General features: G+C 36.6%; 1 long non-coding RNA gene across 1 annotated transcript; it reads right to left on the bottom strand.

Moving 5' to 3' along the window:
* Positions 1 to 476: 476 nt before the first annotated feature.
* LOC120153124 lies at positions 477 to 22853 on the bottom strand. The gene is made up of 3 exons (XR_005518763.1): positions 22700 to 22853; positions 17113 to 17114; positions 477 to 487 (listed from the first exon to the last, which is right to left on the bottom strand). It is a non-coding gene; the product is annotated as an uncharacterized LOC120153124 (long non-coding RNA).
* Between the last annotated feature and the right edge of the window lie 26 nt (positions 22854 to 22879).

Raw genomic sequence — 22879 nt, 5'->3', positions numbered from 1 at the left:
AATTGGGGTATATTCTTGAGGGAGTTGTAAGGTTATCTCTTTGGCCTAAAAAAAAAGAACAAATTAGTGAATTTGTTGGAAAATCCTTAGTGTGGGTAGCTAAGGTAGTGGACGTAGACTTTGGTTGAGAAAGTCGAACCACTCTAAATCGCTTTGCAAATCTTTTCAATTTTCTGCAAAAGTTTCCACCAAAATTTTTATTGCCAATTCACCCCCTCTTAGCCAATTCCATCGATCGATTAACTCAACAGAGCTACTAAAACATTATGTTGAGTTAATCGATTGACGGAATCGGACAAGAGGGGGGTGAATTGGCAATAAAAATTTTGGTGGAAGCTTTTGTAGAAAATTGAAAGAAATTGCACAGCGATTTAGAGTGGTTCGACTTTATCAACCAAAGTCTACGTCCACTACCTTAGCTATCCACACTAAGGATTTTCCAAAAAATTCACTAATTTGTTCTTTCTTTTGAGGCCAAAGAGATAACCTTACAACTCCCTCAAGAATATACCCCAATTCTTGAGATCACTCTTTTCTCAAAGAGAAATACAAATTTGCAAACTTACAAGAAAAACCTCACAAGGCAAATATGTTTGCACAATTCTAGAACAAAGAAAGAACACTCAAGAATAAATACAATTGAGCACAATAAGTGTTCTTGAAAGAAAAATGAATATTGAATGAAAAATAGGCTTGAAATGCTCAAACTTGAGGTTTGATGCTTTCTCTTTGATTCTAATTGCTTGGTGTTTCTTGTTATTGATCAATGGATTCTAAGCTTGCTTAAATACACCTTGAATCACTTCTGAACGTTGGGGATGATTAGAGAAGATAATATAGCCGTTTTAGTGTGAAAACAATTAATAAAACAGCTTGGAGCGTGGGGGGAATCGGTACCCCCTATGGGGAATCGGTTCCTAAGTGAAAATTCAAATATTTCGACCTTTATACAAGGGGGAATCGGTACCCCCTGGGGGGAATCGGTTCCCTCCGAGCATACTGGAATTCTCAGAGCCAAACCATTCAAGGGGGAATCGGTTCCCTCTGAGCAATCTGGAATTTTTGGATTTGAAATGGTTCGAAATACTTTGTAAAATTATTTTGAGATTGTTTTAAGATTAAAACTTAATTTTACACTTGAGTAAGGATTAAAAATTATATCGAAATATCAAAATATTTTCAACAATCTCCCCCTTTTTGATATAACAAAACATTTTAGTAATTTTAAGATTTTGAAATCAAGTTTTGAAATTACTCCCCCTTACTTTAACACTTCTCCCATTTATCATTTAAAACACATTTAACTTCTCCCCCTTTTTGTTCAATCAAAAAGATATTTTAAAGAATTTAAACAAGGTTTTGAAATCATTTAGCCAATTGATTATATATAATATAAGCTACTAAGATCACAAGCAAGAGAAACGTTAGCCATTAGTTTCATAGTCAATATTCATAATTAATGTGACATGGCAAAATTGGTCATATATCTAACATGAAGTAAATGATGCAATAATGAATAAATTTAATCACACCAAATAGATAAGTTTCAAACAAATTCAAAATCAATCAATCCACAAATTCAAACATTCCAAAATATTCAAAATGTTAAAATAATAAGTTTGGAGTTCAAAGCAAAACATAGAATCACATATCAGGATCAAGAGGAGGAAAACGAGCTCGTATAGCGATCATTTCGTGAGTGAGGTCATTAATACGCGCGTTGGTTGCCTCATTGTTTGCACGCATCTCCCGAAGAATTTCTAATTGTTGAGCTCCCATTTTGGATAAGTGGGACTCTATAGAAGTAAAGCGCGAATCCATGGTAGCGTATCGGAAATCGAATGTCTCCATAAAGGATTGAAAATATGGAGGCATTTAATGCGCTTGTTGTACTGTCTCCTCGGGCTGCTCAGACTCATCTTCGGCTTCATCGATGTCTCGCATTAATTGCTCAAGCTCGAGATCTTCGTCAGCTTCGGGTGGAGCTTGTGAAAAACTAGCTCCCAGAGTATTTGCAGAAGATCGAACCCATTCACCGGTTTCCTTATCCTTAATCCATCCCGCTCTCGTTAAGGAAAGAAGGTTAATTGTTTCTTAAGGGGAAAATGGCATCTAGACCGACTCTAAGCCCAGCTTTGGAAAACAGATTACTCAAAATGCAACTGTAAACAAGAGATGAACAGAGTTTCTTGTTAGGAACAAGAGTTACGGTTTCAACAATTTCAGCAAAAATAATCTGAGGTAGGTTAATTTTAATATTGTTTTCGAAACAATGTAACCACCAAAGATCTAAGGCTCTAAGAGTAGAATAACGACCTCTGGATGGTCGAAACCACCAAGAAATCATTAGATGAAGAAAACGTTCATGTAGGTCTAAGACACTCGCACTATCTCTTCTTTTATAACGAGATCCTAAAACCTGTTTTTCATTTGAAATACCCTCGTTATCTAATCCGAATGTATTGGCTATGTAAGCCGAGTCAATATATAAGAATTGTCCTAGGAGGTAGGAAGGAATTCCTATGGTTTCAGTTTCAGTTTGATTTTTAACATAAACGGTATTAGAATAGAAAATACGAACAAGTTGATGGTAAACGATAGGTTCAAGGTCAAAGAGTTTATCAAATTTTCACTCTTGTAAAAGAGGAAGATATTTAAAATTAATAGCTAACATAGCTTGACGAGAAGGAATACGTTCTTCCCGGATTTTGTAAGAGTCGAAATATTGATAATACCAAAAACGATGATTTCTAGGACTAGGATGATTGAAACATGAATTTTGGATAGTCAAGTTGGGATCAATGGGATTAGGATTAGGAATTGGATTTTGAGGATTTGGAAGTGGATTTGGTTGACGGTATGAGCGACTAGATGATGACCTAGCACATTTAGGATTGGACATGGTTTAGGAAATCGGAATAGAATGGATAACCTGTAATTTAAAACACATGTATGCAATTCAATCAATCCCAAAACTCAATTGAGTCCTCAATATTTCAAGGTTCTCTAAATCAATCCTAATGGGCAATGTTTTTGAAAACTTTTGAAAAATACGGTTTTGAGAAACAATATATGTATAGTTTTCATAACAACAACATAATTTAATCAAAACACAATAATTTGAAAATTAACAATTTTTTTAATTTCGAAAATTTAAAAAAAATGGAAAATTCTTATGTTTTTGATGAAATTAGTTGTAATATCTAGTTTCTAATCACTAAACAATCAATGTCCGATATAAAGTTCATCCTAGAACTAATTAAAACTAGTCCTATGTTCAAAATCAATTAAATAGCGAGTTTAGAAAATTTTACCTTGAATGATGAGATTGAGTGGATTTTGATGTTGTTTGCACGATTTTAATGATGATTGCAAGTTTAGGAGATGATATTTGAAGTGAATTCCGATTAAAATCGATGATTTGAGGCAAGAATGGAGATAAGGAGAGAGTTTGGCGGCAAAGAAGAAAATATAGGGTTTTTGAGGATTTTTAAGGGTTCTGCACGTGTATAACCAGAACCCCAGGAGGGTATTTGATTCCCCTGTGGGGGGAATCGGTTCCCCTTCAAAGGGGGAATCGGTTCCCTCATGGGGGGATCGATTCCCTCTGCACCAAAATGCTAAAATCCGATTTTAAACACCCAAAATGCTAAATTAATTTCCTCTAGTGGTATTGGCAACTCATACATTGAAAATTAATCATGTTCAAACAATTAAATTAATCTTTAAACAATATTTGAACATAAAATTAATTTTTCATCAAGAATCATAAACTCCCCCTAACTAATAGCAATGAATGCAATCAAAAATTACTATTATAAGCATTTTTCATTTATTCTTAAAAATGTTAAAATTATTTTTAAACACTAAGTGAATATAGGTTGGTCAAACCTAATTCTATCCTAAGTGTCCAAAATCTTTCCTTGTCTAAGGGTTTTGTAAAGATATCCACTAATTGGTGCAAAGTATCAACAAATTCTAGAACTACATCTTCCTTAGTGACATGGTCTCTAATGAAGTGATGTCTTATTTCAATGTGCTTAGTTTTAGAGTATTGGATGGGATTTTTTAGTGAGACAAATAGAACTAATATTGTCACACTTGATAGGAATGGTTCATACTTCAATTCCATAATCAAAAAGTTGTTGTTTCATCCATAAAACTTGTGCACAACAACTACCAGCTGAAATGTATTCGACTTCAGTGGTAGATAATGCAACACAATTTTGTTTCTTTGAAAACCAAGAAATTAGCATATTTCCAAGGAATTGGCAAGTACCGGAGGTGCTTTTCCTATCTAATTTGCATCCTCCATAATCCGCATCAGAAAAAGCATGCAAGCTAAAGCTAGAGTCTCTAGGATACCAAAGTCCTAAACTAGGAGTGTCTTTAAGGTATCTAAAGATTCTCTTAACAGCTAGTAAATGTGATTCCTTAGGACATGATTGAATCTAGCGGTAGATAATGCAACACAATTTTGTTTCTTTGAAAACCAAGAAATTAGCATATTTCCAAGGGAATTGGCAGTACCGGAGGTGCTTTTCCTATCTAATTTGCATCCTCCATAATCCGCATCAGAAAAAGCATGCAAGCTAAAGCTAGAGTCTCTAGGATACCAAGTCCTAAACTAGGAGTGTCTTTAAGGTATCTAAAGATTCTTAACAGCTAGTAAATGTGATTCCTTAGGACATGATTGAATCTAGCACATAAGCAAACACTAAACATAATGTCGGTCTACTTGCAGTTAGATAAAGTAGAGATCCAATCATTGACCTATATAATTTAACATCTACACATTTACCTTCTTCATCTAAGTCAAGCTTTTTTGAAGAGCTCATTGGAGTGTCATGCGGTTTGCCATTTTCCAGTCCAAACTTCTTGAGCATATCTTTGACGTACTTAGTTTGATTGATGAAGATGTCATCTTTTTATTTGCTTGATTTGGAGTCCCAAGAAAAATGAGAGCTCCCCCATCATGCTCATCTCAAACTCACTTTGCATTAGCTTAGAAAATTCTTGGCAAATAACATCATTAGTAGAACCAATATTAATCATCAACATAAATTTGAACTACTAATAAATCTTTACCTTTATGCTTCAAAACCAATGTAGTGTCAACCTTCCCTTTTGAAAAACCTTTTTCAATTAAAAAATTTGACAATTTTCATACCAAGCTCCAGGAGCTTGTTTTAAACCATAAAGAGCTTTTGTCAATTTAAGAACATGATCCAGAAATTTTGAATCTTCAAAACCTGGAGGTTGTTCCACATACACTTCTTCCTTTATAAAACCATTTAAAAATGCACTTTTAACATCCATTTGATATAATTTAAATTCATGAAAACATGCAAATGCTAATAACATTCTAATTGCTTCCATCCTAGCTACGGGAGCGTATGTTTCATCATAGTCTATGCCCTCTTCTTGAGTATACCCTTGAGCAACAAGTCTAGCCTTGTTTCTCATTATATTACCACTCTCATCAAGCTTATTCCTAAATACCCATCTAGTACCTACAGTAGATTTATTACTAGGCCTTTCAATTAATGTCCATACTTTACTTCTCTCAAATTGATTTAATTCATCTTGCATAGCCATAATCCAATGTTCATCTTTTAATGTTTCTTTGATGCTCTTAGGCTCTATGCATGAAATAAATGCAACATAATTACAAATATTTCTAAGAGAAGATCGAGTAGTTACCCCTTTAGATGGATCACCTATAATTTCACCATCCTTGACATAGTTGTACTCTCTTGGATAAGATACTTCCCTTTCTTCAATGGTTGGATTCTCGAGGGGATCATGAGTTTCCTCATTCTTCGTTTCTTCCATTGATGATGGTTCTCCAACGTCATGTCTAACATCATTTGTATTTATAACACCTACATCATTATTCACACAAGAATCCTTCCTCAGAAGGGGATTATCATTGAAAACAACATGTATAGACTCTTCTACAACTAAAGTTCTTTTATTAAATACACGATAAGCTTTAGAATTTAAGGAATAACCCAGAAAAATTCCTTCAACACTTTTAGCATCAATTTTGCCAATGTTCTCTTTACCGTTGTTTAAAACAAAATATTTACATCCAAAAGGATGAAAATAACTAATGTTAGGCTTTTTATTTTTGAAAATTTCATATGGAGTTTTCTTTAAAATTGGCCTAATCATTACTCGATTTACAACATAACAAGTGGTATTTGTGGCTTCCGCCCAAAAATATTTTGGCAAATTATTTTCACAAAGTATGGTTCTAGCCATTTCTTCTAAAGTTTGATTTTTCCTCTCAACAACTCCATTTTGTTGAGGGGTTCTAGGTGCTGAAAAATTATGGCTAATACCATTAGAACTACAAAATTCAATAAAATCCAAGATTTTCAAATTCAGTTCCATGATCACTTCTAACACTAGTGATAGAGTAACCTTTTTCGTTTTGGATAATTTTTGAAAATGTGATGAAATGTTCTAATGCTTCATCTTTTGTACTTACGAATAGAACCCAAGTATATCTAGAATAGTCATCTACCAAGACAAATGTATATTGCTTTCCACCCAAGCTAGCAGTTCTAGTTGGCCCAAAAAGATCTAAATGGATCAATTGTAAAACTCTACTAGTTGATATATCATTAATGGATTTAAAAGAAAATCGCTTTTGTTTTCCTTTAGCACAAGCATCACAGATTTTATCATTGTCAAATTTAAGCTTAGGCAACCCTCTTACTAGGTCTCCTTGAATTAACCGTTGCAAAACACTCATACTAGCATGTCCTAGTCTCCTATTCCATAACCAACTATCATGTTCATCCTTAGCAACTAGGCACAAATTAGTCATATCAATAGAATCTAAATGCACCATGTATATGTTTCCTATTCTATGACCAACAAGCATAATCCGATTAGATGCAATGTCAATGACTTTACAACCATTAATTTCAAATAAGACATTGAATCCTTTATCGCATAATTGACTAATACTAAATAGATTATGCTTTAATCCATTCACATATAAAACATTTTTAATTTGTATGGAAGAGGTATTACCTATTGTACCAATACCTTCAATGTGACCTATTGAATTGTCTCCAAAAGTCACTTCTCCTCCATTTTTTGGCGTTAAGCTCAATGAACCGACTTTTGTCTCCGGTCATGTGTCTTGAGCATCCACTATCAAGGTACCATGAATTTGAATTTGTTTCCCGTGCCTTGAAGCAATGCTCCTTTCCCTACAAACATAGATTAATTTTTGATTTTTGGTACCCAAATTCTGTTGGGTCCATATTCATTAGTTTCCAAAATCCTAGTCCCATTAGGTATCCATTTGTGTAGGATATCTTTATCTTTAGTAGTAATGAGTTCTTTAGGAACCCAAATACTTTTAATGATTTCTCCATTAGAGGTTCTTTGGGGACCTCTATGATTGTAGTTTCTAAAACTTTTTCTAACAAAGTTGGATTTTGAATTTCCACCTTTTTCAAAATGTTTGTTCCAACTTTATCAAAAGAAGTTTTAAGATCATCAATTTTCTTTTGATGATCATCATTGATCTTTGAAAGTAAATTTTGCAAATCTAAATTTTTCTTTTCAAACTACATGCAACTACATGATCCTAAAATGACTAAAATGAGCTTTTAAACAAACAATAACTTAAGTGAAAAAGGCTTTAAAAGTAGCCTTTTTAGGAAGTTAACACACCCCCAAACTTAAGCTATTACTTGTCCTCAAGCAATGGATAGCAGTTACATAAGCATAATGTCATGGCAAAGTTCGATAGTAAGACAGTAGGACAAAATTGAATTTCAACACTCAGAACGATAGGCTTCAACATGCTAGACTTATCAAGAATTCAAGTACTTTTCTCTAGGTCAAAATCCTTTGTGGTAGTGTGTGTGCGTGATTGTATTCAATCTATACTTAGCGAATTTAGACAATTTCTAATCAAGTCCCCTAGTTTTTTTCAAGGCATTTACTTATCATTAAGCACATTTTTACTCCTTTTTCTTTGTTTTTTTTTAAACTGTTACGAAGGGAGACAACTCATCACACCTACTCTCCCACACTCTAGATGAAAGGGAGCATACCTTCCATCCCCGAGCTAGTTAAGTAGAGTCATCCTGTGACTTCTTTCATTCACTCATATGCACAAGGCTTCCATTTATTAAAGAAAGTTCCAGGAAATGCCACGGCAAAGAGAAGTGTCCCTCTACAGCTATGCTTAAGCATTTATTCACAGTTTCATTTCTAAGGGGGTTTGTTTTTTATTTTTCTTTTAAACACCATACTATATTTCAATGCCAAGGCTAACTAAAGTTCCTTCATAAAAATTTCCTGAATTTTCTAAGTATAGAGAACATACAAATCGTGCAAATATTTTTCACCAAGCATCAAGCCCTAGAGTGAGTTCTATCATTCTCAACAGTCATTTACATTCAGATTCTAGCCTAACAAAATATCATCATCGGGGTATCCTCAAAACATTTATCTAACTGTCCTACCATTTACTGATGCCATGGCATAATACTATGCTAATGCTATCATGCATATGACCTACCAAGAACAATACCTCCCCCAGTGCGCTTTCGGATAGGTGCTGGGCTGGACTCGAAGAATTGGAGTAATAGTGCGTAATGGTCCAACTGTGGTCTTGGTACGACGACCACTACGTTGTGCATGAGAAGATGGGTGCTGGGACGGGGCTGGGGTGTTCTTCGACAGGGACAGTGGCGGATATTCAGGAGTCTTGGACCGGTGTGTATCAGGAGTAGGGTTCATCAGCAGGAGGATCAGGTGCATAGTGCTCAGGCTCTGGAGATGCTCGGCATTAATGCCGGCAGAATTTCTTCTGGGAATCCAGGAAAATTCCGTTGTCCGTGGGGAATGATTTCTTGAAGAATGATTCCACCACAGCATCTATGCTTCACTTATCCAAAGAAGTTACAGATGTCACCGTGTAAAGCATGCATTTGAGCTTGGTCTGCGTCACAGCTTCCTCGAGAGCAAGTAACCTTGCCTCGGCATTCGATTCTGTAGCACCTGCAGATTGCTCATGAACAGGGTCGTTAGACTTGGGATTTTCAATTCCCAACAACAGTGGAAGTCTAGCCCTAGTTATGCCCGATAATCCAGGTAAAATTTCATCAAAAGCATTTTCCTCAACCTTTTTATTACGATATAAAGCGGTAATTAAATTAGGAAACACCAAGCACTTGCCTTTTTACCAAACAGTCGTGAAACTTGCTGAACAATGATATGACCCACATCGATCGAACGAGATACCATTATAGAATGCAAAGCAATAAGCGTGAAAGTGATACCGTAGTGTTGTGGAGGGGCATTAGTTTATGCTTGAGAAAGTGATTCCATAGCTTTGCGCGCGGCTGAAGACATTCCCGGTTGACCGAGTATGTACTCGTCTGGCGACCATTCCACTCAGTGTTTTCAAGACAAAGGTCCTCCAAGATCCCATCGTATGTGTTGCTATCTGCTTCCTCTTCGAACGTGGCATGGTTATCCACAACATCCTGCAAATGAAAATAACGATTAAAGCAGTGGATGTAAAACGGATTTGCTTACCTCGAACGAAGATGGAGTGTTGATTGGGCTTGGAAATGTTCGCATAGAACTCCTTAACTAATGAGGCGTTCACGAACCAGGATGACGGGCAAACTCTACCATTGAGCGGCGTCACGATGTTCATAACATCGGGTCCAAAAACCACCATCGGTTTCCTCGGTAAAATAAATCCTAACTCAAAAAGAGTTTTCGGTTCTTGAAGTTTTGGAACCGAGCCTTAGCCTCATCGTTCTCAAACTGTTGCCAAGCGGTGTGTCGGTTGGAGCTGGTCTTGAGCGCACCATTTTCAGTGTTTTTGAAGTAAGAAAAATGAAAAAGGAATAAGCTTTTGAAAGCTTTAAAAACTTGGATAAATTTTGGCTATGGAGAAATAACAAAGAAAGAAGATGAATGAAAGAAAGAGAAAAGGTAAAAGTTAAAATGAAAGAGAAAATTAATAATGAAAGATAAAAGAAAAAGTTAAAAATTTAAGAAGGAAAAGGGGTGATAGGACGGTTAAGAGAGAAATTAGTGGGTGGGGGTTGTGCGTGTATGGGGAAGGAAAAACTGCCAAAAAGCAATGATGATGATGGGACAAAAACTGTGGAAAGAGAAAAGTAAATGTCAGAAATTAAATTAAAAAAAGAAACAAATCAAAAGATATCTCTCCAATTAATGCTTTGTTCTTTCCTCCCTTTGGTAACCGCTCCTTGTACGGTTTGCAGCAGTGTGGTCCCTACAAATCAGATCAAAAATTAAGTACAAAATAAAATAAAATAAAACTAAAAAAAACTTGAATGTTAAATTTTATTTATGCACAGACACAAATTCCATGCCGAGGCATCGAATTTTGGTTCTCCTCTGGGCACGCTTCAGTATCGTGCAGCCGTAACACGTCCTTGTTGTGCGGTGGTGGAATTCCATTGTAGGCTTTCAGACGCTGGCCATTGACCTTGAAGATTTTCCCATTATCTATTCTCTTGATATCAACAGCTCCATGGGAATAGACATAATGCACCTCAAATGGCCCTGACCATCGAGATTTTAGCTTCCCAGGAAAGAGTTTAAGTCTGGAGTTGTAAAGCAAGACTTGTTGCCCCACATGAAAAAGCTGTGACATCAGTTTTTGGTCATGCCACTTCTTGGTTTTCTCCTTGTATATCCGAGCATTCTCATATGCTTGTGCTCTAAACTCTTCTATTTCATTAAGTTCTAATAATCTCTGCTCCTCAGGTAGTTGAGCATCGAAATTCAATCGCTTGATAGCCCAATAAGCTTTATGTTCAAGCTCAACCGGGAGATGACAAGCTTTTACCATACACTAACTTGAAGGGTGACATCCCGAAAGGAGTTTTGAATGTTGTTCTATACGCCCAAAGTGCTTCATCCAACTTTGGCGACCAATCCTTTCGCTTTGGGTTCACCACTTTCTCTAGAATCTGCTTGATCTCTCGATTAAATATCTCAGCTTGGCCATTTGTCTGCGGATGATATGCTGTGGCAATCTTGTGTCGAACTCCATATCTCAGCAATGCCTTGGCAATCAACTTGTTATCAAAATGGGTTCCTTCATCACTGATGATAGCACGAGGTACTCCAAACCGAGTGAAAATATACTTGTGCAAAAACTTGAGTACGGTCTTGGAGTCATTCCTTGATGTTGCTATTTCTTCCACCCACTTTGACACATAATCCACAGTAAGCAATATATATAATTTTCCTTCAGAAGATGGGAATGGTCCCATGAAGTCGATGCCCCATACATCAAACAGCTCTATCTCTAAAATATTTTGCAGCGGCATCTCATGTCGTCTGGAGATGTTTCCAGTCCGTTGGCATCGATCGCATCCTTTGTAAAATGCTTGGGCATCTCTAAACAAAGTTGGCCAGTAAAAGCCTGATTGCAGGACCTTAGCGGCATTTCTTGCTCCACCAAAATGGCCTCCACTTGGGGCCGAATGACAATGGTACAAAATAGCACTTTGCTCCTCTTCAGGTACACATCGTCTAATGAGCTGATCGGCACAATGTTTGAACAGATATGGCTCATACCAAAAATAGTGCCCTTGCATCGTGCTTGAACTTCTTTTTAGCCTGACTATTCAAATCAAAAGGCACAATTCCACTAACAAGAAAATTAACAAGGTCAGCGTACCACGGGATTGCCGCGGCATATAAAATTTTCTCATCAGGAAATTCCTCTTGGATATCTACAGTTTCATGGCATTCAGAATTGTTCTCTAGCCTAGATAAGTGATCAGCAACTTGATTTTCAGTTCCTTTTCTATCTACCACCTCTAAGTCAAATTCTTGCAAAAGTAAGATCCACCTAATAAGTCTAGGCTTGGCATCCTTTTTGTTCACTAAGTATTTTATAGCCGAATGATCAGTGTGAACAATAACTTTAGTGCCTATTAGGTAAGGTCTAAATTTATCAAAAGCAAATACCACGGCAAGTAATTCTTTCTCAGTGGTGGTGTAGTTCAATTGTGCTTCATTTAAAGTGCGGCTACAGTAATAAAAAACATGAAAAATTTTACCTCGGCGTTGCCCCAAAACAGCTCCTACGGCATAGTCGCTTGCATCACACATCAGCTCAAATGGTGATGTCCAGTCGGGAGGGACTACAATGGGTGCCGAGATCAGTTGTCGTTTCAGCTCAGTAAATGCGCCGAGGCATAATTCGTCAACACAAAGGGTTGGTTTGTTGAAGCAATGTGCAAGGGCTTAGAAACCTTGGAGAAGTCTTTGATAAATCTTCTATAAAATCCAGCATGTCCAAGAAAACTTCTTATTCCCTTGACCGAAGTTGGTGGTGGCAATTTTCAATCACTTCAATTTTCGCCTTGTCTACCTCAATACCCTTGTGTGAAATTTTGTGGCCTAATACAATGCCTTCAGTCACCATGAAGTGAATTTTTCCCAGTTAAGACCAACTCAGCCTCCTCGCATCTCTTGAGAACTTTTGCTAAATTGCCGAGGCATCGTTCAAAATCATCCCCACAAACAGAAAAATCCATGAAGATCTCCAGAAATCCTCAACCATATCTGAAAATATAGCTTGCATACAGCGCTGAAACGTTGTCGGGGCATTACAGAGTCCAAAAGGCATCCTCCTAAAGGCAAAAGTGCCATAGGGACAAGTAAATGTAGTCTTCTCCTGGTCCTCTGGTGCGATGGAAATTTGATTGTACCCCGAGTACCCATCCAAAAAGCAATAGAATGCTTTGCCGGCCAATCGATCCAACATTTGGTCGATGAAAGGTAGAGGAAAGTGGTCCTTCTTCGTAGCTTTGTTGAGTTTTTCGATAGTCCATGCATATCCTCCATCCGGTCACAGTGCGAGTGGGTAATAGTCATTATCCTCATTCGTAACCACCGTCGTGCCTCCTTCTTTGGAACAATTGGATAGGGCTCACCCATGAGCTATTGGAGATAGGGTAGATCACTCCAGCATCAAGCCATTTCAGAATTTCTTTCATCACCACTTGCTTCATAACAGGGTTGAGTCTTCTTTGTGGTTCAATTGAATTGCCGTGGCAATCTTCTAGTAGAATCTTGTGCATGTAGATCGTGGGACTAATGCCTTTCAAATCGGCCATAGTCCAACCAATTACTTTCTTATGCTGCATCAAAACACTTAACAAACTTTGCTCTTGGTTAGCAGTAAGGTTAGAGGAAATAATCACCGATAAAGTCTCATCGCTACCTAAGTAAACATATTTAAGATGCCCTGGCAAAGTCTTAAGCTCTAGATTGGGTGCATGCAATAATGAAGGCTTAGGAGAAATGAATTCATCAAAATTCAGAGGTTCAAAATTCATACCTGATCTAACTTGTACTAAGCTAGATTGCTCCTCCAAAATTGGAAAGTCATCGGACTCCACTAAGCTTTCATCATCCACCCAATATTCATTTTCTGCTAGCTGAATGAAGTTGTTCTGGCAAATATGTTCAGTCTCTTCTTCAATCACTGAGTTCAATTCAGAAATGCCTTGGCATTCTTCAGTGTCATCAACATATTTGAGCGTTCTAAAAACATTGACAGTCACACACTGATCAGCCACTCTCATGGTGAGTTCACATTTTTCACAGTCTATCAAGATACGTCCAGTAGCTAGGAAAGGTCTTCCCAGAATGATTGGTGCCTTAGCATCAACTTCACAGTCCAGAATTAAGAAGTCGACTGGAAACACAAACTTGTCCACCCTTACTATGACATCCTCGACTCTCCCTTCAGGTTTAACATGGGATTTGTCGGTAAGTTATAAAATAACTGAGGTGGGTCTTGCATCTCCTATGCCAAGCTTCAAGAATATCGATTTCGGCATTAAGTTGACACTTGAACCAAGATCACATAAAGCCTTTCCAACGAAATTAGCTCCAATTGAACAAGGAATAATGAAGCTGCCCGGATCATTTCTCTTTGGCGGCAACTTACTCAATGAAGAACAAAATTCTGTTGCCGTGGCAACAGTCTCTACTTTCCTCTTCTTGGTACAGATGTCCTTCAGAAATTTGGCATACATCGGCATCTGTTCAACAGCTTCCAAGAGAGGTATATTGATATGGAGCTGATCAAGAATGTCTACGAACTTCTTGAACTGAACTTCATCATTGTGCTTCTTCAATCTTTGCGGGAAGGGTGGGGGAGGTCTCTTAGCTGTAGGAATAGAATTTTCTTTTGCCTTAGCATCAGAATCTGGTACCTTGGCAGAATCCTCCTCCTTGTCCTTCTCAGAAACTATATCATCTTGTAATTCAGCTTCAGTAGTGGGATTAGAATCATCATGCTGTGGCCCACTATCCTTGACTTGTCGATTGATTTGTGTTCCACTCCTAAGAGTTAACACATTGCAGTGCTCTTTTCTAGGCCCTTTAGTGACTTCAGTATCACTTGGAAAACGTCCTTGCTGACGCTCTTGCAATGCCGTAGCAATCTGACCAACTTGACCTTCCAAAGCTCTCAGAGACGAGCTATGGCTTTGAAGTAAGGCACCTTGACTATGAAGTAAAGCTCCTTGATTCTTAATTGAAGTAGAATGGTCTTGCAGCATTGTCTTCTTAGTAGATATGAATTCTTGAATTGAAGCTTCTAAGGAACTTATGCTTGCTGAAGATGAAGCTCCTTTGTTAGTATTATGCCATGGCATAGCATTTTGGTAACTTTGAGGCTCATTGTGATTCTGTTGCCTAGTATGTTAATTAGCATTGTGGGCTCCTTGATTTCCCCATGAAAAATTAGGATACTGATGCCATCCAGTATTATAAGTGTTTGAGTAAGGATTATTGCTGCCTCGATTGTAATTACTAACAAAGTTGATGGACTCATGGTTGGTTGGGCATTTGCTCTCGTGATGATTGCCTTGGCATAACAGACATGCCAGACTAGTTGTTTTCACTTCCTTCACATCAGTGGAACATTGTAAGTTCTTCAACATATTAGTAATAGCGGAGAGTTGAGCGGACACCGAATCTTTGGCTTCTAACTCGAATGCTCCAGGTGCTCTCCTCCCACTCCCAAGTCTTGAGGAAGGAAATTGATAATCATTGTTAGCAATTCTGTCCAAGATAGCAAACGCCTCCGTAGGTGATTTATCCAGCAATGTCCCATTTACCGAGGCATCCAGTAACATCCTCGTGGGTGCATTGACTCCATTATAGAACATGACTACTTGAGTCCAAGCATGAAAACCATGATTTGAACACTTTCGAAGCAAACTCTTGTAACGATCCCAACACTCATACATGGATTCGTCGTCGCCCTGGCGAAAAGATGATATTTCACTCCTTAGCTGCGTATTCATATTCGGTGGGTTGTACCTCAATAAGAAGCTCTTGCAAAGATCGGCCCATGATTCCATCGAACCGGTTGGTACACCACTCAACCAAGCCCTTGCTCGGTCACACAATGAATACAGAAAAAGCTTTAATTTCAGAAAATCCTCATGCACTCCTTCTTGGCGGAAAGAATCATAAACTTCCAGAAAATTGCGAATGTGTTGCCTGGCATCTTCAGTTGGCATACCCCCAAACTGCCCAATGGCAAACATGAACTGACTGGTTTCAGCTCGAAATGTGCAGCTTGAATTTCGGGTGCCACAATCCCAGGATTCAGATCATCCAGCATCGGATTTAAATGATCTCGAATAACACGAGGCCTAATAGCAGGTTCAGCATTGTTTAATACCGCGGCATTCTGATTTCCGTCATCTTGACCAATGCCTTGGTTTCCAATCTGATACATATTTCCTTGAGCACGTCTTCTTCTTCTAAAGAGTCTTTCAATCTCAGGTTCTATTGGTTCCAAAGGCTCTTCAGAATTTCTTCTAGGCATACACTAAATAAACCTGAAAAATAAAACAAAAATATCAAGTAAATTATACAAAAATAAAAATACACAAAAAAAAAATGCTCTAGCAAAACTAAATAACTTCAGGTTGCCAATCCCCGGCAACGGCGCCAAAAACTTGTTGCGTTTTGTGAGTACTATAAAATATACGCAAATAATGTGCAAGTATACACAATCGCTCAAGTAATATAATGATGAGTGGGTATCGTCTCCACAGGGATTGGGTGAAATTACGAAAGCCTAACCAAAGCAACGCATTAAATTATCTAAGTATAGTTAGTCTTGATATATACAAATGTCACGGTAATGGATATGTGTATGTTGGTGGATGCGGATTGATGGTGTGATCGTGTAGCAAATGGAAATGCAGCGGCAATGATGGATGTTTAATATTGAGTATGGTGAAATGTCAAGGCAATGAGAAATGGTAAAAACAGTAACTAAAAAGATAAATAAAATAAGAAGAAAATAATCCTCACGTGACAAGCTTCCAATGAAATGAATGGTAAGGATTGGTATAAGGTTGCTAAACTTATTTCTCAAGTATATTTAAGCTATCTTGTCTTTACTTACTCGACAGGGCTTTCCTAAGGTATTCAAAAGAACCTAACAGAATAGGATGCCAAGGCATCTGCTCTCACTCAACGATGTTGGATAGCCTACCCTATTGATGAAGACACCCTTTTTAGTTGTTGAAATCCTAACCTAGTCTCTTCCGAGATCTAAGGGATTAAGTTATAATATTCCTAGGCCGGTTCAAAGCCCCTTGAAAATACCATAACCCATTACTTATGAGGATCTTATCTTGCGTTTCTTCCGAATGCTTACAAGTATTTTTAGTTTAGGATTCTTCTGAATACCTAACCTTCATCTAAGAGATGGACATTTCCATGCCTCTTACAAGCCTAGATGGTGAAGCATTCATAAGCAAAGCAAATAAAGAACCAAAATAAACTTAAATATACCATTAAAATAAAGTTTAAAAACATTCAACCAACCACCACCAAATAAGTTAGTTCATGGTGGGGTTCGAAATATCCAAACACAAAGTCATGAAAATTCGTTCCAACAACCCACAAAATAATATAAAGAATTAGCAGCAAAAAGGGAAGTGAGAAGAAGCCTTCGACGCGCCACCGGAGGTCTCTTATCGGCCACCACAAACCACCTAGCTCGCTAGCTCCTTTCGGCGCCTAGCTTGCCACTCCTTGGAGCTTTATCAATGGAGGAATATTCCAAGGAAAAAGAGAAAATAAAAATATGAATTTTTCTGCTCTATGCGTGTGCTCACCCTCCTCTTTTTCTCCCCCATGAGGTGTCATATATAATAAATAAAATATCTAGGGGTAATGATGAGTTTGTTGGGTGCGAAATACCCCTCATACCCCTAGAATCACATTTTGTGCATGAACCTTATCCTCCAAGTGGCAGTGGTCCATTGGTAGCTCTGGCAGGAGGTTACAGCAGTCCTCCATGTGCAGGGACAGCTGTCCAGTGCCAGCTGTCCTTATGCAGAAATATCTTTTTGTCTTTTTCTGCGCCAGAAATGCCAAGGCATTTCAATTTGCTTTAGCAACGTGTGATGCCGCGGCATTACTTCCCAAAGAATCCTTTTCCTTGCTATTTCCTGCACACCATAGACAAACTGCACCTTTCCCTCAAACAGCACCATTGAGAAATAAAATAGTACAACCACCACAAATGCAACTATATGCAACTACATGATCCTAAAATGACTAAAATGAGCTTTTAAACAAACAATAACTTAAGTGAAAAAGGCTTTAAAAGTAGCCTTTTTAGGAAGTTAACAATGATCATCATTAATCTTTGAAAGTAAATTTTGCAAATCTAAATTTTTCTTTTCAAACTCTTCTAGTTTGATTCGCAAATCTTTGATTTTACTTTCAAGATCGTTGTTGGTTTTGGATATGAGTTTGTTTTCATTTTTCAATTTTGAAACATCATTTTTATATTTTAAAAATAATTTCTCATAATCCGAAGCCAACCCATTATATTCCTCTAATAACTCATCATAGGATAAATCATCAAAATCAGATGAGTTAGAGGTTACCTTAGAATCTTCCCCGAATGCCATCAAGCACAAGTTAGAGTTAAGGATGTTAAGTCCTTAGACTCGATGATTGTCGTCTTCTTTTATTGCCACGATTTTGGGAGGGAGTAGACTAACTTCCTCACAAGCTTTTCATTTGAAATGATCTCTCCATATGATTTGAGACCATTGACAATCGTTGAAAATCTATCCGTCATAGCTTTGATATCTTCATTTGGTTTCATCCTGAAATTTTCATAGCTATGCGTTAGAATACTAATTTTAGATTTCTTTACCTCATCGGTACCTTCATGAGTGACTTGAAGTTTGTCCCATATTTCTTTGGCGGTTGTACACGATGAAACTCTTTCGTATTCATCTGGTCCAAGAGCACAAAAAATGATATGGATGGCTTTGGAGTTGAGCTGGAACATTCTTGTCTCTCCTTCACTCCACAACCTTGGATGAGTGAGAGGTTTGATGTATCCTTCTTCTACGGAATTTCATGCTCCCATGTCACTTGCTTGAATAAAGTACATCATCTTATTCTTCCAATAGGCATAGTTAGCTCCATTGAAGAAAGGAGGCATGTTGACGGGCATCGAATCGAGACCGGAATCGAAGTTTGAAACGGAGGCCATTGATGACTTTGATTATCGATATAACTCTTCCCGAATCGACTCAAGAGGCGATTAAACCTTCAAATGAGTTAGGCTCTGATGCCAATTGTTGAGTTAATCGATTGACGGAATCGGCCAAGAGGGGGTGAATTGGCAATAAAAAATTTTGGTGGAAGCTTTTGCAGAAAATTGAAAGAAATTGCATAGCGATTTAGAGTGGTTCGACTTTATCAACCAAAGTCTACGTCCACTACCTTAGCTATCCACACTAAGGATTTTCCAACAAATTCACTAATTCGTTCTTTCTTTTGAGGCCAAAGAGATAACCTTACAACTCCCTCAAGAATATACCCCAATTCTTGAGATCATTCTTTTCTCAAAGAGAAATACAAATTTGCAAACTTACAAGAAAAACCTCACAAGACAAATATGTTTGCACAATTCTAGAACAAAGAAAGAACACTCAAGAATAAATACAATTGAGCACAATAAGTGTTCTTGAAAGAAAAATGAATATTGAATGAAAAATAGGCTTGAAATGCTCAAACTTGAGGTTTAATGCTTTCTCTTTGATTCTCTCTTGATTCTAATTGTTTGATGTTTCTTGTTATTGATCAATGGCTTCTAAGCTTGCTTAAATACACCTTGAATCACTTCTGAACGTTGGGGATGATTAGAGAAGATAATATAGTCGTTTTAGTGTGAAAACAATTAATAAAACAGCTTGGAGCGTGGGGGGAATCGGTACCCCCTATGGGGAATCGGTTCTCTAAGTGTAAAATTCAAATATTTCCACCGTTATACAAGGGGGGAATCGGTACCCCCTGGGGGGAATCGGTTCCCTCCGAGCATACTGGAATTCTCGGAGCCAAACCATTCAGGGGGAATCGGTACCCCCTTGGGGGGGAATCGGTTCCCTCTGAGCAATATGAAATTTTTGGCTTTGAAATGGTTCGAAATACTTTGTAAAATTATTTTTAGATTGTTTTAAGATTAAAACTTAATTTTACACTTGAGTAAGGATTAAAAATGACATTTGAAAGATTTAGAGTAATGTTTTGATATTCGAATAGTTATATCGAATATACTTAGAAAATCATTTGGAAAAATCTTAAAATTCATTTAACTTAATTTGTTATATCGAAATATCAAAAATGTTTTCAACACATTATTTTTTTACCGAAAATGTTATTTTAACTAACTAATTTTCGATAGAATCCAATATTAACATTTCTGGTAAAAAAATAATGTTTTAGTTAACGCTTTACCAAAAATGTTAAACATTTTAAGTAGCGCCCAATATTAACATTTTCGGTAGAAAAAATAATGTTTTAGGTAGCGCTTTACTGGAAATGTTAAAAAAAAAATAATGTTTACGGTAGTACCTTTATTTAGCCGTATATTAAGGTTGTCGTACCTGAGACATTTCCAACAATTGTATCTCCGTTATATATGTGCTTTTTAAATTGTATAAAAAATTTTGAACAAATATTAAATTGTAATCATCCAATTATTTTTTTAAAAAATATTTTTTTTAAATTATGGAGTTTCTAAACGTATATATGTTAAAAAATATATGTGGCAGAATATATTTAAGTCGCGTCATTTTTTTTAATGAAAAACGTTTAAAGATTAACGATAGCGATAAAATGAAATTTGAAAGACAGATTGATGATAAAAATACTAAAATGAAGATTAAGGGTGTGTTTGGTTAGGGGAATGTGAGATTTTCATGGGAATGGAATCTACATTACCACGTTTGGTTGGCCGGGAATGTCATTCCCGGTAATCTTACATCACCAATAGTGGATTTTTTGGGATATATTACCGGGAATGTCATTACCTCCCTTTCTTTAGGTATTGTTGGATTATCGACGTTTTGGACTAAAATACCCTTAAAAAAATTTCTTTCAAAAATATCCTTATTCTGTCATTGATTAATAAAAATTCTACGAAGGTTAAATTACAAATTTATCCTTAAACTATTTTAGATTTACAAAAAAAAATCTATAATTGAAATTTTATATGAAGTTCAGGGGATAAAATAAAATTTTACCTTTTCATTAGACATTTTTATATTTTCAATTTTGTAAAAAAAAATATATAAATTTTATGAATTTAAATTTTTTAAAGAAAATATATAAATATTTTTCAACTTGTTAAAAAATAAATATATAATAAGGACAATTTGGTCAATATACATTTTAATAATCTTTTATTCCTTTAACCAAACGCATTAATCTTACATTCATGGTAAACCATTCAAACACAAAATACAACATTCCCAGTAATCCTATTCTCTGGTAATCTTTTATTCCCAATGGTAATCTTACATTCCGTGAACCAAACGCACCTAAGATTAGCGATACTGATAAAATGTAGGGTAAATACACAACTGGTTACTAATGTTTAAGTAAGGTTTTGTTTTTCTTACTTAAGTTTTAAAGTAACAATTGGTTACTAATACTATTGGTTGTAATAAATTGGTCACTAACGTTATTGATTTATAACAACTCGGTCACTCAACGTTAACTACCGTTAACATGGGTGATGGAAAGCTGATGTGTCATGTTAAATCAATGACTTGGCATTATTTTACCACAAGTTTGGCTCTAAAATCTTTTGACTAGTGATTCTCTTCCTTCTTCTTCTTCAAGTGATAAATACCATACCACAACCGCCATGAAAATGTGTGGAGCATCAACACCCTAAATGTACAGGTATTAAATCCCTCATTCGATAGATAAACAATCAATGAAATTACCATAAAGCTGAAAATCAACTATAAAAACATATCATGGCTAAATCCTACATAATAGGCTCTCGGATCTTCAACATGCCATGCAAACCAGCTAAAGAGCATGCCAATATAAACCATGGGAGAAGCAACACCAAGAATATCATCAGACATAAAGGAAGTCAGCTTAGCATTAACAACACTCATTAACTTATGTGATAGAAATTTTCTTCTTTTTTTTTAACTAACAGTGGAGTGCTCAGTGGGGGAAAAAGGTGATATTAGCAAGTTTGTCTATAAGTGTGTGTTGGAAAATGCTACCAAAATAGAGAAGAGGACTCCATACTGCTTTTACATCCATACTATATCGTTTGCGTCTTATGGATTGGGTCCTCCGCCCCTTCTTCTTCATCTCTCTCAAACTTTTCATTTAAATTTGATTTCACAATTTCAGAACAAACTAACCAAAACCAATCAGTTTAAAGTTAAAAGAGAAAGAAAAATACGGTTGAGATGATAATGATGATATATATGTGTTAGTGTCTCTGCAAGACACTAAGTCTATTCACAATTTGGCATTTAAAAGTAGAAAATGTCCATAACTTAGATTTTCTCTCTCTTTTTTTTTTCTTTTCTTCTTCTCTCGTCAATCTTTCTTCTGATTTCAATAAACTTCTGGCCTTTTTAGATGAGATTTCAATGTGGATTTACTGTTAGATTAATGTGTTTTTAGTAGATATTATATCTCAGAAGTTAAATAACAGTAACCAAAGAAGGTGAGTCTTTTATTTAAAGATGGCGGCTGCACCTTCTTCCTCGGGTCATTTCTTTGGAGTTGGAGAAGAAAATCAGAACCAGATAAAAAATACTTCATTCTTCAACATCGAACTCATCAACTGTACCGCCGGTTGCTCCACCCTGCTGCCTCAAAAGAAAAAGATAAACCAACCTGAAACTCCAAGCAAGTATCCAATTTCTGAAACCGTAAATTTTGATAGTTTGTTTCAGTGATGAAAAGGGTTTAGGGTTTAGAGAAACCACCAATTAGAGTGGTTTTCGGCCATGTTAACGTCGAAGGACTGATTTATTACAAATCGACAACGTTAATGATTAATTTGTTATAAATTGATAACATTAGTGACCAATTAGTTATTTTGAAACTTAAGTGGGGAAACAAAAAATTACTCAAACATTAGTGACCGTTTCTGTAGTTTACCCTAAAATGTAATTTGAAAGACCAAAATGGCGATAAAAATACGTGAGAGAAGTGCAAAAAAGAACGAGAAAGATGGGAACTGCAATGAAAGAAGAAGGAGAACAGTTTCAAAGTTCACCCGATGATAATTACATACCGATACTGAGTCTATGAACCCACCAATCTCAACGCAACTTGGGACTCAGTCGTTAAACACTGAGTTGAGGAATTACCTGATCACGATCTCCCTAGTCTTGACCAACAATGGCGAAGCCGAGGTCTTCGCGCCCTCCAGCTCGGAAATCGTCATCGTCAACCATGTTTCTGATTATGCTGATCATCTTTACCTTACTGGTTTTGATCCTTTTGG

Source organism: Hibiscus syriacus, unplaced genomic scaffold (genome assembly GCF_006381635.1).
Source record: "Hibiscus syriacus cultivar Baekdansim isolate YM2019G1 unplaced genomic scaffold, ASM638163v2 tig00111098_pilon, whole genome shotgun sequence".
Taxonomy (NCBI): domain Eukaryota; kingdom Viridiplantae; phylum Streptophyta; class Magnoliopsida; order Malvales; family Malvaceae; genus Hibiscus; species Hibiscus syriacus.
This window is presented reverse-complemented; position numbering and strand designations above follow the sequence as displayed.